The sequence below is a fragment of the Silene latifolia genome, chromosome Y, assembly GCF_048544455.1.
Source record: "Silene latifolia isolate original U9 population chromosome Y, ASM4854445v1, whole genome shotgun sequence".
Lineage (NCBI taxonomy): Eukaryota > Viridiplantae > Streptophyta > Magnoliopsida > Caryophyllales > Caryophyllaceae > Silene > Silene latifolia.
The window spans coordinates 177,071,440-177,086,961 of NC_133538.1; the positions used below are offsets into that span (position 1 = coordinate 177,071,440).

The following is a 15,522-nucleotide window of genomic DNA, read 5'->3' on the forward strand; positions in this document are numbered from 1 at the left end:
GATTATCATATATATAATAAGAGATACACTATCCAATTTTTAGATATCCATAATCTAAAGAAAATTTGGTACTCGTCTCAATCCCATTGCGACGACATGACCATCATGCTCAGCCTTTCATAAAGGCTTGGTTAAAGGATCCCAACCTTACAAATGTCAATTTCCTTCCTTTCCACATAATCTCTAATTACATGGTATTTCCTTTCAATGTTTCTAGATTTGTTAATAGACTTCGGCTCTTTGGCTTGAAAAATAGCTCCATTATTATCACAATATAGAGTGATCGAATCTTTGGCGGAATGGACTACTCCTAGTCCCTCCATGAATTGCCTAATATAAACAGCTTCCTTCGCAGCCTCAGACGCTGCAAGGTACTCAACCTCTGTTGTAGAATCCGCAGTAACACTTTGCTTGAAGCTCTTCCAGCAAACAGCTCCTCCATTTAGCATAAACACATAGCCGGATTGGGATTTCATATCATCCCAATCGGTTTGGAAACTTGCGTCCGTGTAACCTCTTACACGCAACTCAGTTTCTCCTCCAAACACTTAGAACGAATCCTTAGTCCTTCTCAAGTACTTAAGGATGTTCGTTACGGCTATCCAGTGACTCTCACCAGGCTTGGCTTATGACAAGGCATACGCAACGTCGGGACGAGTGCAAATCATAGGATACATGATAGACCCCACAGCGGAAGCATAAGGGATGGTCTTCATGTGTTCAATTTCCTTAGGGTTGGAGGGAGACTATGACTTTCTCAAAGTAGTCCCTTGGCCCATATGTAGAAATCCTCTCTTAGAGTCTTTCATATTGAACCGGTCAAGAACTTTGTCAATATAAGCTTCTTGACTCAATGCTAGTACCCTTTTGGACCTATTCCTATAGATACGGATACCCAAGATTCGTTATGCCTCTCCCAAGTCCTTCATCTGGAAGTGTTTCCCTAGCCACTCCTTAACGGAAGTGAGCGATGAAACATCATTCCCGATGAGCAATATGTCATCCACATATGCAACCTTACTCCCACTAAAATTCATGTATAAACACGGTTCTTTCACACTTATAGTAAAACCGTATTATTTAATAACATGATTAAAGCGATGATTCCAATTCCTAGATGCTTTCTTAAGACCATAAATGGACTTCTTAAGCTTACACACCTTCTTAGGGTTAGATGTATCCACAAAACCTTCAGGTTATATCATGTACACCTCTTCTTCTAGAAACCCATTCAAGAAGGCGGTTTTGACATCCATTTGCCAAATCTCATAATCATGAAATGCGGCAACCGCTAAGATTATCCTAATGGACCGAAGCATAGCGACTGGAGCGAAGGTTTGTCATAGTGTAAACCATGAACTTGGGTGAACCCTTTTGCTACCAATCTAGCTTTGTAAACATCTACATGTTTATCCACGCCGAGCTTAATTTTATATATTCATTTACACTGAAGGGGTCGCACTCCCTCAGGTAAATCCACCAAGTCCCATACTTGGTTCTCGTACATGGAATCCATTTCGGATCGCATGGCTTCTAGCCAAAGCGAGGAGTCGGGACTAGACATGGCCGATTTGTAGGTAGTGGGTTCATCACTTTCCAAAAGTAACAAAACACCACCCTCTTCGATGTTACCAAGGTAACGGCCAGGTGGATTAGAAATCCTACTTGACTTTCTAGGAACAATTACCGTTTCAGAGGAAGAGGGAATGTTATCCCCCACTATCTCCTCTACCTCATTCTCGGTTTGAGAAAAGTCGAACTTCGTCAAGTTCAAATTTTCTCCCACTCTGTCTCCTAGAAATAAACTCCTTTTCTAGGAAGACAGCATCACAAGCCACAAACACTTTGTTCTTGTGTTTATTGTAGAAGTAATAGCCACGTGTTTCCCTTGGTTATCCTACAAAAAGACATTTGTCAGACCTGGGTGCAAGCTTATTGTCAGACTTGATCTTGACGTACGCTTCGCAACACCAAATACGCATGAATGACAAATGAGGGACTTTTCCTGTCCATATCTCATATGGAGTCTTATCGGCCGCTTTAGTCGGACTTCGATTTGTGAAAATATTGCAGACAAGAGGGCAAAACCCCAAAATGAACTAGGAAGCTCAGTTAGACTCATCATAGACCGAACCATATCTAGGAAAGTTCGGTTTCTCCTTTCGGACACACCATTTAATTGTGGTGTGCCAGGAGGAGTCATTGTGATACTATACCACAATCTTTTAGGTGTGAATAAAATTCATAATTTAGATATTCACCACCACGATAATATTGTAGGGTCTTAATCTTTCTATCCAATTGGTTCTCTACTTCATTTTGAAACTCTTTGAACTTGTCAAAAGCTTCACTTTTGTTCTTCATTAAGTAGCCATACCCGTATCTACTTAAGTCATCAGTGAAAGTAATGAAGTAGTGAAAACCTCCTCTAGCGGTGATAGTTAATGGTCCACACACATCCGTATGTATGAGAGCCAAAACCTCACTAGCTCGTGTCCCTTTTCCCGCAAAAGGTGCACGAGTCATCTTACCTAAAAGGAAAGACTCGCATGTACCATAAGATTCGAAACCAAATGGTTTGAGCACTTTTGATGAAGCAAGCCTCTTAATGCGTCTTTCGTTTATGTGGCCTAAACGACAATGCCAAAGGTAGGATTCGTTTGGATCACCCGTTTTGAGCTTTTTAGTTTCTACATGATAAACGTCATTAACATCATTTAAAACATAAATGCCTCCAATTGAAATGGCCTTGCCATAAACCACATCATTTAATGAAAAAGTACAACTATTGTCCTTAATCATAAAACAAAAGCCTTCCATGTCTAACGCGGAAATGGAGATGATGTTCTTGGTTAAAGTTGGTACAAAATAACACTTATTTAAATACAACTCTAGACCACTAGCTAAAGTGAGCACATAGGTCCCCACGGAAACGGCCGCTACTCTAACTCCATTGCCCATGCGGAGATCCACATCACCTTTTGCTAGTGCTTGCACGTCCCTTAAACCCTGCAAATGATTACAAAGGTGAGAGCCACATCCGGTATCAAGTACCCAAGTGGAAGTGAAAGCATAATTAACGTCTATCACATAGAGAGAGGAAATCATACCAATAGGCGTCACACGCCCTTCCTTGAGATCCTCCAAATATTTGGGACAACTTCTCCTATAATGCCCCTTCCCATTACAAGGGAAATATTCGGCCTCGGAGAGTTTGACACTTTTTGCCTTGGGATTGCCATTCTCAACGGCCTTCCCCTTTCCTTTCTTAACTCCAAGGGACATGTTCTTTAACTTCATGGTTAAAACATCACCTTTGTCACTCCCACTAGCTTCCATATCCCTCTCCGCTTGGGTGAGGAGTGCATGAATTTCATGATAACTCTTATCCATGCCATTCATGTTGTAGTTCACCCTAAAATGGGCAAATTTGGTGGGAAGTGAGTGGAGGATACGATCCACCACAAGAGTCTTAGGAATCTTACACCCTATACGCTCTAGGATGTTGACATATTCGACCATTTTGAGTATATAGGGACAAACCTTTTGGCCCCTCTCAAGCTTAGCTTCAAAGAAGCATGCCGCCGCATCGTATTGATGGACTTTAGGTGTGTGAAAACATAGTAATCATACGAGTGAATATCTCGTACGCATTTAAAGAAATGCATGAAAGCTTGAGCTTTGGAGACATCGATCTTATCAACACATTCTTGATATCATTCGACATCCTCACATGGTCATCATAGGCGGTCCGCACCGCCGATGAAGCCCTTGGACCGGGCTCGATGGGAGGAGCATCGGTTAAGTAAGTGAGCACGTTGTCGGACAACGCGGCGCTTTTGATGTTAGATTCCCATTCAAGAAAGTTACTACCGTCATCTTTTAAGATACATTTGTCCATTACGGACCTTAGCCATGAATCTTTGCCTAGTGATGTATTCGATGGAGTTGAAGAAGTTGCCATTGCGAATTAAAATGCTATAACAAAAAGGAAATATTAACATACATTATTTTAAAAAAAATTACTTGTGAAATCATGTTTAACAAGTTTTAACATTTATATAATAATCTCTCACTAAATTATATAAATGATTCCAAGACCCAAATGTTAAACAAAAATGAGCATCGCTTGGGCGAAACATCCCATAATTGTGTAAATTCGGTAAGTCACGTTGACTAATTCTACCTCTTAAACTCTTGGTCGACGAATTTTCTTAAATCCATCTACTAGCCCCGGAACATAAGACCGTCTTATATCCCGTTGAGTCCAACCAATTTTGACGTGTGATAACCGTTTACCACCCTACTTACCCAAGGTAAAAAGAGAACACCCCGCTTGGGCGAGCGTGGCTCTAATGAACAAGAGATTCATAGGTGTTACTAATTGGTAAGGCTAATCTCAATTTTAGTTATGTGAGAGATCTTGTCAATTTAGTCATAAATTCCCTATAAGTGAACTAAGTCGATGAATGTAAATGACGTGAATTGACAACCGCGAAAATAAAATGCATGTGAATGGCGATTTTGGCATGCGCGAAAATAAAAACAAGCAAACAAGTAAGCATATGAATAAATCCTAGTATGGCCACCCAGTTAATAAAAACTAGACTATTACATATCGGAAAACGACTCCTTGGTCCCTTGCCTCTTCATTCCAAAAGTGGCTCCTCTTGTGGGATTTGGAACACCTTCCAAAAAATAGACTCCGTCTCGATGTAATCTGTCTTTTGGAAATGCCGGTAAGAATAACTATTACAATTGAATTACATAGCTATTCCTATTATAAATTAATTAATAAAATAAATAAAACTATTAATTAATTATAAACCGACGATACGAGATCGTATTTAATTACAAACAAATCGCTATTCTCATTCATTTCGGGTAATAACGATTAAAATAAACTAAGCCATACTAGGTACAACAAGATAAATACTTTAAATAAATGACAATCATTCATTCAACTAAAATAAATATGCTTAAAAAATGCTGTAAAATGATACCAAAATCGCCCTATCTATCAATCGTTGGTATCCATCTCGGTTTTTGTGGATTTAATCGATTTTTAACTTGTAAAAATCAATAATCAACTGTTAAATCTCATTTAAGTCCAAACTAATTGTCCAAACTGTTTTGGGCCTCAAAATTAGTCCTCACTAATTTTATGATCAATAATTAGTTTGATTTGGTGATATTTTGCAAATTTAATCGGTAAAAACATAATTTTTAAGTAATAAATCCAAAATAATTGAAAAATTACCCAAAAAAATTGAAATAAAAATTTTGAGTATTTTGGAACACTTCCAAGAACACCAAAATGTCAGAAAAATTGCCCCAAATATCAAGATAAAATATATGAAGAAAAAGATCGATATTTATCGGTTTTTAACCGCTAAAACCAATAAACATCAAAACAAGGTGAAATCAAATTTTAAATTTCACTTTTAACTTTTAAATAATATTTTTAAATGTACATAAATTTATCATGGGTAGGAACAAATTTTTCGAGTGTATGATTAATATATATAACTTTTATCGACTTTTATCTCATAAAATCAATAAACATGCAAACTTCAAACAAAACGTCAACATTTGTCATACAATCAGTAGAAAACAAGCATGAAACACCATATAAATTCCATGGCCCGAATCATATTTTAACTATTTTTAGTCAATTTATAACTAAAATACGGCATTTTGACTCGGTTTTCTACCAAAAATCATTAAAAATAGAAAAATAACTTCATAAATCACCAAACTTTACGACAACTCTTTTGAGATCAGTAGGTATGCATGTCCTAAAAATTTCGTGCTAAAACCTCTTCTAACACATTTTTTGAGTTTTTATAAATTATCTCATAATTTATTAATATGCTTAAAATCAACATGCAAATTACAAGCCTAAGCTCTGATACCACTTCAAAGATTATATATCCTAATTAGACTCTCTAATTAAAAATAAACTATCCCATAATATGTTCATTTAGTGATCTATGTAACATGCATGCAAATATAAAAGTATAAAATTAAAGATTAAGGAAAAACAATTTCCTTACATTGATATTTATGGTAATATGGGCACAATCAAGATCTCCTATCTTGATTGTTCTTGAGCTAAAAAGAAATGGATGATCCTCCTTGAAAAACCTTCAATAAGAAAGTCTCCTTCAAGTTGCACCTAAGAACAAAACACCCAAAAATTTTACAAGTATTAACTAGATACTAGTAAAATTTACCCTTGATAATATTTGTAATATTACTAACACTCTTAGTAATAATATTTTTGATTACTAACTTCTTAGTAAATGATGTATAATAATTTTTAGAGAGATAGACCAAGTTTTGTTCACCTGCAAAAGTGAAGTAATGAAGTGTAGAAAAAATGGACAAAAGATGGAGTGTAAGTAGAGGAAGTGGCGGGTGGAGTGTGTAGTAGTGGAGTGTAGGATTCATTTTCCTTATTTTATTGTCCAACACATTATGACACATATAATGATCACATGACAATTATGGAAGAAAAATAAGCAAAGTGTAACGATCATGATCATCCACTACACTCCATTTACACGGTCCAATGTACCATTTACGAGTCCATTTTGGTTCTCATATTTGTCGCACAAATACGTGTAGATTTTATTTAAATATCGTATCATGTTTAAATGCTTCCAATTAATTTCGTCCAAATCACTCCGTAAATATACGTGTACCGCTACACATATTATTATACGTACTAATATTAATCACATTAATCAATTAGTACAATTTTAGTGAATTAAAAATTAATTAACTAAAACCCGTCTCATAAAATTTATTATTTAATTATCGCGTAATTAAATAATAACTGCTGCTCCTCGAGTTTGCAACTCGAAATCTCTCTAAAAATAATTGACTAACCTTTTAGTCTATAAATCGAGGGACTAAATAAATTGTATCTCATACAATTAATTAGTTTTTAATTGGGGTTCGTTCCTTTAGGTGTGACCGAAAGGGGTCAGTTGATCACCGCCGTCTCACGATAATAACGTCAAACTCTAGTTAGCCAACTGTTATCGATTTACGTTAATCAACTGACGAGGATCAAATAATTAAATATCTGATGATATTCCTTTAATGAGATTTATTATGTAAACGCACTATTGTGGAGGACACTAACTCCAACATAAGATTGGTAAAATAGCCCATTCATACCATCGGGTCCAAGGGCCTTTAAATGATGCATTTGATTTAAAGCTTCGACAATCTCCGCTTCATTATATTCCGCTTGCAGAATCTGGTTCATCCGAGCCGTCACACGCCCCTCAATCCCCTCCAAAACAGACTCAAAATTCGCTGGTTTTGCCAAGGTAAACAGCCCTTTGAAATAATCAATAGCCACCAACGAAACCTCCTCTTCCCCCATACGCACCTACCCAGCATCATCAATAAGATTCCCGATAAAATTCTTGCGTTTACGCTCCCCTGCTCGTGAGTGGAAAAACTGTCCCCATCCTTAAGCCATAAAGCACGTGACCTTTGTCGCCAATATTTGCTCCTCTTGTCTATATAAACTCGCTATTTCCGCTATGAGCTTCCTCCGTTTTTGCACACTGCGTTCCGTCCTGTCACCCTCATTGAGACGAGCAAGCTGTTTCCGTTTCAACTCTAGAGATCGACTTATCTTACCAATACTAGTCTTCTTCCATGCATACAGTTCCTTCCCACACGCCCTTAACGAATCCACCAAATCCCCTTGCCCCTTTTCGACCCTTCTAATAATAGCATCCTCGCCAACCCATATCTGTTCAAAGCAGAACCTACTCCTTGTCTTACTACCTATCTCACGTCGATCAAAAGCCAATCTCAAAGGGGCATGGTCAGACCACTCGTGATCAAGATGGAAAAGTCTAGCATAAGGAAAGAGATCTAACCATGTTTCGTTGCAAAGGGCTCGATCAAGTCTGCATTGACGATTAGCATCTCCCGCCTGACCATTATCAAACGTGAATTTTTACCCTTCCCAAGGAGCATCCCTCAACCCACAGTCATCAATAGCCGACTGGAAATTATTCATTTTCCATTGCGCACGACTTCCGCCCTTCATCTCGGTGGAGTATAAAATCTCGTTGAAATCTCCAATACAAACCCATGGAAGAGACGACTGGTTATGAAGTAAACGTAGCAGTTCCCAAGAAAGGTGACGGTCCGAGACTGCCGGCCACCCATAGAAGCCCGTGATTCTCCACTCTTTCTCCCCCTCTCGGATATGGCAATCAACATGGTGAATAGAAGCTGATACCAAATTACAATCGACCTCATTTTTCCATAAGAAAGCAAGACCCCCCGACCTACCGACACTATCCAATTCTATCCCAATATACTCACCCAACCGTTCCCTCACCCTCCTCATATCACGACTGATGCGTGTCAATTATATGATGTTTTACACCCTATTTTACACGCAATTCAAAGCTCATTTATGTAGTTTAAGGCTACTATTTGCCCCATTTCGTCTACTTTCGTATTTTTATGTAATATTGCAGATTTATGCAGAAATGAGTAGATTTTGAGCCAAATCCGTCCCCGAGTACCTTGCACTGCATTTGACGTAAAGTATTTACTCAAGGAGCGTGTTTGGTGCGCATTTCGAGGTCTAAAAGACAAATCCACGAGAATTTAGAAGTCAAGTATCAGCTAAAGCAGTCGATCGACCGCTACCTATGGTCGATCGACCATACCACGACTTCCAGGAGCCACTGTTCAGAGCTTACCAGTCGATCGACCAGCCTCAGTGGTCGATCGACCAAGCCGCTAATCTGCGTGAATTAAAAGATCGAGAATAAGCAGGCCCATAGTAGTTAGGTTTTGGCAATAAGAACTACGTTGTATTCTATATAACGTATGCTAGGTTTTGAGAACATTCATTCAGTTTTCATCAGTGTTAGATCACGAAATTTGTTAGGGTTCTTTAGTTTACAAATATTTCTTTCAATAAAAGTTACATCGGCATTCGGTTTTCTGATCTTTTTTTCCTGCAATTCTTCTACTGGTATTCCTTTATTCACTATTTCAGTTTTATTACTTATTTCTTTTGTAGCTAGAATTGATAGATTAGTTTCCCGAAGCCATAATTATTGTTTTATGCTAATCTTTTGTTCCGTTAATTTAATCATGAATTCAGTAGTTTATTTCGTTAATATTGTTGTTATTTTTATCAATATCATGAGTAGCTAAATTATTCGTGCTAGGATGTAGGGGAACTGTAGGTTAGGCGGCATTAGAATAGGGAACCCTGAATCGCGCCACGGTCGATCGACCGCCTACCCTGGTCGATCGACTGGCCTCGTGAGATATGCTTCGTTTTAATTAATTTAATTTCTATGTTTGACGAATCGAGTGCACGCGACTAGTTGAATGTCTAGGATTTGACCGACCCAATAATGATCGAAAGATAGGGAAGGGAGATAGCCTACCTAATTTAGACGACTAGATTAACGAGATCGAAAGATAAGTTAGTTTAGACGTTTTAGTCACTTTTCAGAACGAAAGTTAGTATTAGTGATATTAGGGACCTGTAGCGAGATCGAAAGATGCTACCTGTGAGAGTGGACCGATAGGACCTCCTATTTTCCCGTCTCACGTGTTTGTTTTAGACCTACCTAGTTTGCTGCCGCCGAAACTATAGTGAACCAACCATCCTTGCACCCTTTTTAATATCTGTTTCATCCGTCTATTTAGTTTATTGTCTTTTGTTGCCATTAGTTAAAGACCAATTCAATCAAACCCCCACATCATTGTTACCTTGGACTGAATTTAGACAACTAATAATTACATCTGCCTCTCTGTGGTTCGACCCTGTTACCACTAGCTTCTGTTAGTTTTAATAGGTTTATAAATATTATTTTTGGTACTCACAACGACGGGTATCAAATTTTGGCGCCGTTGCCGAGGAGGCAATTGTTCTAATTTTTAGTTGTTTTATTTTAGTCTGCTTCTTAGTTTAAGGGACATTTGTTCCTTAAACTATTCTAATATTCTTTTTGTAGTTTCCTCTTATGCGGAGGTCACAGGGTGGTGAATTAGTACCGTTCAATCCTGAGATTGAGAAGACTTTGCGCGAGTTGAGACGATCATCTAGGATTTTGCCGACGGGGGAAGAGCTGAGTACTCTGTCTAGTTACTACGAGAACGAGCTGTTCGAGGAGGACCCACCTTCATCGCCTATTTCTACTTCATTAGCTGAGACCGTTACTTCTCCAGATTTTCTAGAGATGGCCGAAGAAGTAACTATAGCAAGTCACTCTGAGCCGACAGCTGCAAATCTATACAAGGGGTTCGAATTACCGGGAGCTGATAGGAAATTCGAACCGAAGCCTTCTTATATCAACTTGGTTGAGAGAAACCAATTCGGGGGAGCTGCAAATGAAGATGCAGCCAAGCATATGGAGATATTTATCGATTATTGCTGCTCTATACCCCCGCCGACCGGTGTGACCCAGGACCAGGTGAAGGAGACGATGTTTATATTCTCACTCCGCGATGCTGCAAGGGAGTGGTATAGAGATCTGGATCGAGCTGCTAATGAGATCACCGATTGGAATTCTTTGGCCTTGGCATTCTACAAGAAATATTTCTCTGCCTCGAAGACAAATGCTATTGGAGCTCAGATCACGAGCTTTAAACAGGGTCTTGATGAGAACTTTCACGAGGCATGGGTCCGTTTCAAGAAGCTGGTACGAACCATTCCGCATCACGGGTTTGAAAAATGGAGCTTATGCAATAATTTCTACAATGGGCTCTATGACGATTAGAGGGCTATCCTGGATGCGGCAGCCAGTGGCCGATTCCAGGAGAATATGGGAGAAACTAAGGGGTGGAAGATCATTGATGACTTGGCCACCCACAAAGCTGAGTATGGAAATTCCAGGGGAAATCAAAGGAGAGCTGCTGAATCTCCTTCTGTAGCTGCATTAGAGGCTCTCACAGCAAGATTTGATAAGTACGAGTTGGGAGGAGCTTCAAAAGGAGGGATCTACCATGTGAATGCTGTTTCAGACGGTCCTTTCGTCTGCAAAAGATGTGGAGCTGAGGGACATGTTTCAGACAACTGTCCTAATCCCTTTGAGTCATGCGCTGCCTTTCAACATTATAGGCAGACAAACACCTACTATGAGCCAAATGTCCATCCAAACTTGAGGTGGAGTAGCCAAAATGTCTTAAATCCAACTCAACCTCCACAGCAGCAGCAGCAGCAGAATTATGTGCCCCCTCATAAGCAATAACAATTCCAAAAGCCTCCTTATGTTCCTCAAAGAAGAACAAAGAATCCCAAAATTCTGAGTTTGCCGAACTGAAGAACTTGTTGCTGAAAGAATCCCAAGCTAGAGAGGCCGGGATGAAGATGTTGGAGAGCCAAATTGCCCAATTGGCTAGCAAGAATACAACTCGAGCTCCGAGACATTTACCGACTCAAACTGATCAAAAGGAGACCTTAAATGCAATTACCTTGAGGAGTGGGTCTACCCTTGATGGGCCCATTATGGTTGAGGATGTCACTGAAAAGGATGAGGCGGAACCAAGAAAGGAGAAGGCTGTGACGAACAAAAACAAGAAAAAGACGATCAGCAGGTATGTCAGTCGATCGACTGACATACCCAGTCGATCGACTGGTCCGTGACAACCAGAAGCTACTGTTCCTGTAGAAGTCAGTCGATCGACTGACCAACCTGGTCGATCGACTGACAGTGCTGCTGATAGTGATTCTTTTCGTCCTCCGATGCCCGATAACTTGAGGGACCACTTGTTTCGAGGTACTACTGCCCCGAAAATATTGAGGCCAGACCCGACTGCTGATGGGTCCGTTCCGGTTCTGAAGTACGACCCTTTGTCGATTAATGGCTCACATTTGAGACGGTCTGAAGAAGGTTCAAGCTACAACAAGGAGAAGGTAGTGGATTTTCAGCCTAAATCCACCGATGCCGGCATGAGAGATTTAGAGGAGAGGGCTAAGTTGCTACTTTCAGCCCCCTATCCGGAGAGATTGGTGCCGACGAAGGAACAAGTATCGTTTAATAAATTTGAAAATGTTATTCGTAGCTTAAACGTACAAGTTCCTTTTCTTGATTTAGTCAATCAAATGCCTACTTATATGAAATTCATGAAGCAACTCTTATAAAAAAAGAAGTCACTTGAAACTGTGCACACTGTCGCACTCACTAAGGAATCATGCTCTTATTTGACCCATACTGCACCCCTTAAGCTAGAAAACCCGGGTAGTTTTTCAATCCCATGTAATATTGGCACCTTTCCTATTGAAAAAGCCTTATGTGACCTAGGAGCCGGTATTAGTGTAATGCCCTTGAGTCTAGCTAGGAAATTAAAGTTGAATAGGTTTGCAGTCACGAACATGACAGTACAGATGGCTGATCGCTCTGCGGTCCAGCCAATAGGAGTCTTAGAGGACATTCCCGTGCAAATAGGGAAGTTCTTCTTCCTTGTTGACTTCGTAGTACTTGATATGCCCGAAGATGCCCACATTCCTATTATTCTAGGTAGACCATTCCTGCACACTGTTGGTGCAGTTATTGATGTTGGTTCGGGTACTTTGACCTTTAAGGTAGGGAAGCACTCCATTGTCTTTGCCCAGACGGCTAGGAAGAAAGACCCCATGTGGCTCGTCACTTGCAATACGGTTTCTGAAAAGAAATCTTATTTTATACTTCCTGATATGCCTATCCCTGTCCCTACTCCTGTTGTGACACCTCCGCCTTGAGGCATCGGGAGCAAAGTGGAGGAAGATTCTTCTGTTTTGATATTGCAGGAGCTGGTTTGGGGAAGGAAGAGCCACATGTCGCTCCAGCTGTGAAGGAGCCAATAGTTCAAAGAGGCGGTCTAGGATGCCTTAGCTATGGCACGGATGAGGAGCCCGAAGATGAGACAGTCAAAGCAACGGAGTCTGATCTGGATTCCGAGGAGTCCGAAGAGGTCATTGAGTGGGAAGATGTCCGACATGCTGATCCGTTGAGTTCTGCGGACGCTAGAGCTGAGAGGAGTGCAGCTGAGAAGATGAGCACTATTGAGGCTACCTCTTGTAGCCAGAAGCCGACCAAGTGGGCCATTCCGTGGCCATTCTTGATCAACTATTAGTTGATTAAGACTTTTTCAAAAACAATACACTTTATTGCTTTCGTTGAACTTTTTATTGTTTTGTGTGCGCGAGACTTCGCATTTTAAGTTTGCTTAGGATTTTTAGTACTTTATACCGTTACTTTGGGTTTTGCGCAATTTTTAGCGCGGTATTATGTGTGTATGCAGGATTATAGACCATACTAGCTCAAGTTCTCGAGCTAATTCGAAGAAATCAGAAAGTTACAGCAGTATTTCCAGTCGATCGACCGCCTACCCTGGTCGATCGACTGAGGTGCGACTTCCAGGAGCTTCTGTTCCTGTTCACTCTGGTTGATCGACTGGGTGATGTAGTCGATCGACCATCCTGCACTACTGTACCTGTTCATGACCTCTCCCCTGCTGTGTTTGGTCGATCTGCGGAATTGAGGGAGTTTTCTACTCCACTTTATTTTCCGCCATATTTCTGATTTCTTCTATTTTCTTATTTTTGCACATAATCATCGCTTCAAAATTGTTTTCTTGGTTTTATGCGTGGTATTTGTTGTCTTTTCAGGTACCTATCGGTAGCACTGCTAGCTACTGAAACCTCCTAGCTCACGCTGGTTTGGGGAGGTTTCCTTTTGCTGCGCTTAAAGTCTTGTGAGTTCCTGTCCTTACTTCATTTCTTATTTACTTAATTTTCTCGCAAATTCCCGTTTTCCTTTTCTTCATTGCATGATTTTACACAATGGGGACATTGTGCAATTTGGTTTGGGGAAGGGTTTTGCGTCGCATCTCATATGTTTTTGCATTCACGTTTACATTTTGTCTTGCATTGTTGTTTAATTTCTCCATATTTACAGAAAATTCAAAAAAAAAATTGAAAAATTTCAACAAAATTCAAAAAAATTGCACGTTTATTTTAGCATATAGGTTGAGTCGGAACGGTAGTATTTCAATGATGACATTGCATTTGCATCTGTTTTATCGCCTAAGCCTTGCTAATTGACATGTTATTAGTAGAATCAATCGCATAGTCTACGAGTTTTCGTTAATTTATTTGCTGGATTTGAGACTTGACTTAGAAATTTGGCAAACTACATCATTTTCTGAGATTTAGAGCCCATAAGTGGTGTCATTTATGACCATTTTATCTAGGATATGAGTAGTTACTCCTTATGAGACATGTTATATCAATATGCATAAATATGAACTTAATCTGCTTAATACCTGTGTGCATTCGGTTTGTGGTTTGTTGACACATGTGGTAGAGGTCCCCTTTTTCTCGTCTTACCCATAAGCTCCACACTTCCAAAAATAGCCTTTTTGTCCCGTTTACTACATCCTACATTTAGCCTGCCCTTGTCAAGCTAGTAGTTTAGTTTTTGGGATTGTTACTACGTTTTTGGTGGCATATGCTCATTTTGAGATGAAGTTGGGAAGTTGGAAAAAGGATAGAAAGAAAGGAACAAAGAAAAAAAAAAGAAAAGAAGAAAAATGATTCGAAAAAGAAAAATAAGAGTGCTGTACTGTTTAATGCAGTCGATCGACTGCTCTACTTGGTCGATCGACCTATGCCCGAGAAGAAAAGAAATCAATTCGCATGATTCAAGTCTTTATTCAAATGGCGATTTTTGCTCCCATGTTTCATTTGTATCTTATGGGGAGTTAGTTGATTGATTACTACGGAGATTGTGAGTTTTGTGCTTGCTATAGCACCGTGTCAATTAAAGTTTGAGCAAGAATTGGATATTGTCATATGGTTTTGTTACGGTACTAGCTTGATCACCTGTACCCCCACATTCCCATAAATGTTTTGCCCTTCTTGCCCATTGCCTCACATATCCATATTTACCTCGGCATGTGTCATGGTCATTTGTTCGGTTGGAATGCATATGTACGGTTGTAGAGATTACTTTTATATTATATTGCAGGCATGTTCTTATAGGTCGTAGTTAGGTGAGTGTCACTAACAAAATGAATTCTTTCTATCTTTCACATATATTCACCTGTATTTATTGAGTGATTTGAGCGACCCGTGAGAGTCCAATTTGATAAGTCTCTATAGTTGACGATTCAGCAGTTTTTGACGACTACATAACTCGTTTGCATGATTCACATTTCTAATTAATTGTTGGTTGTTGCATTAAATTGGTTTAGGCTTTACTTGTGCATTTCGCTCTGAGATTGAACTCGTTCCATTAGGTTTTTAGGATCGAGTCTAGTTCTTGCTTGGGGACAAGCAAGGGTTTGGTTTGGGGAAGTTTGATGCGTGTCAATTATATGATGTTTTACACGCTATTTTACACGCATTTCAGAGCTCATTTATGTAGTTTAAGGCTACTATTTGCCCCCATTTCGTCTACTTTCGTATTTTTATGTAATATTGCAGATTTATGCAGAAATGAGTAGATTTTGAGCCAAATCCGTCCCCGAGTA

The 15,522-nt window shown here is 39.6% G+C and overlaps 1 long non-coding RNA gene across 1 annotated transcript; it reads right to left on the minus strand.

The window, feature by feature from the left end:
- Positions 1-2,706: 2,706 nt before the first annotated feature.
- LOC141627238 (uncharacterized) lies at positions 2,707-6,341 on the minus strand. Its single transcript, XR_012536807.1, has 3 exons — positions 6,057-6,341; positions 4,616-4,720; positions 2,707-3,978 (listed from the first exon to the last, which is right to left on the minus strand). It is a non-coding gene; the product is annotated as an uncharacterized LOC141627238 (long non-coding RNA).
- Between the last annotated feature and the right edge of the window lie 9,181 nt (positions 6,342-15,522).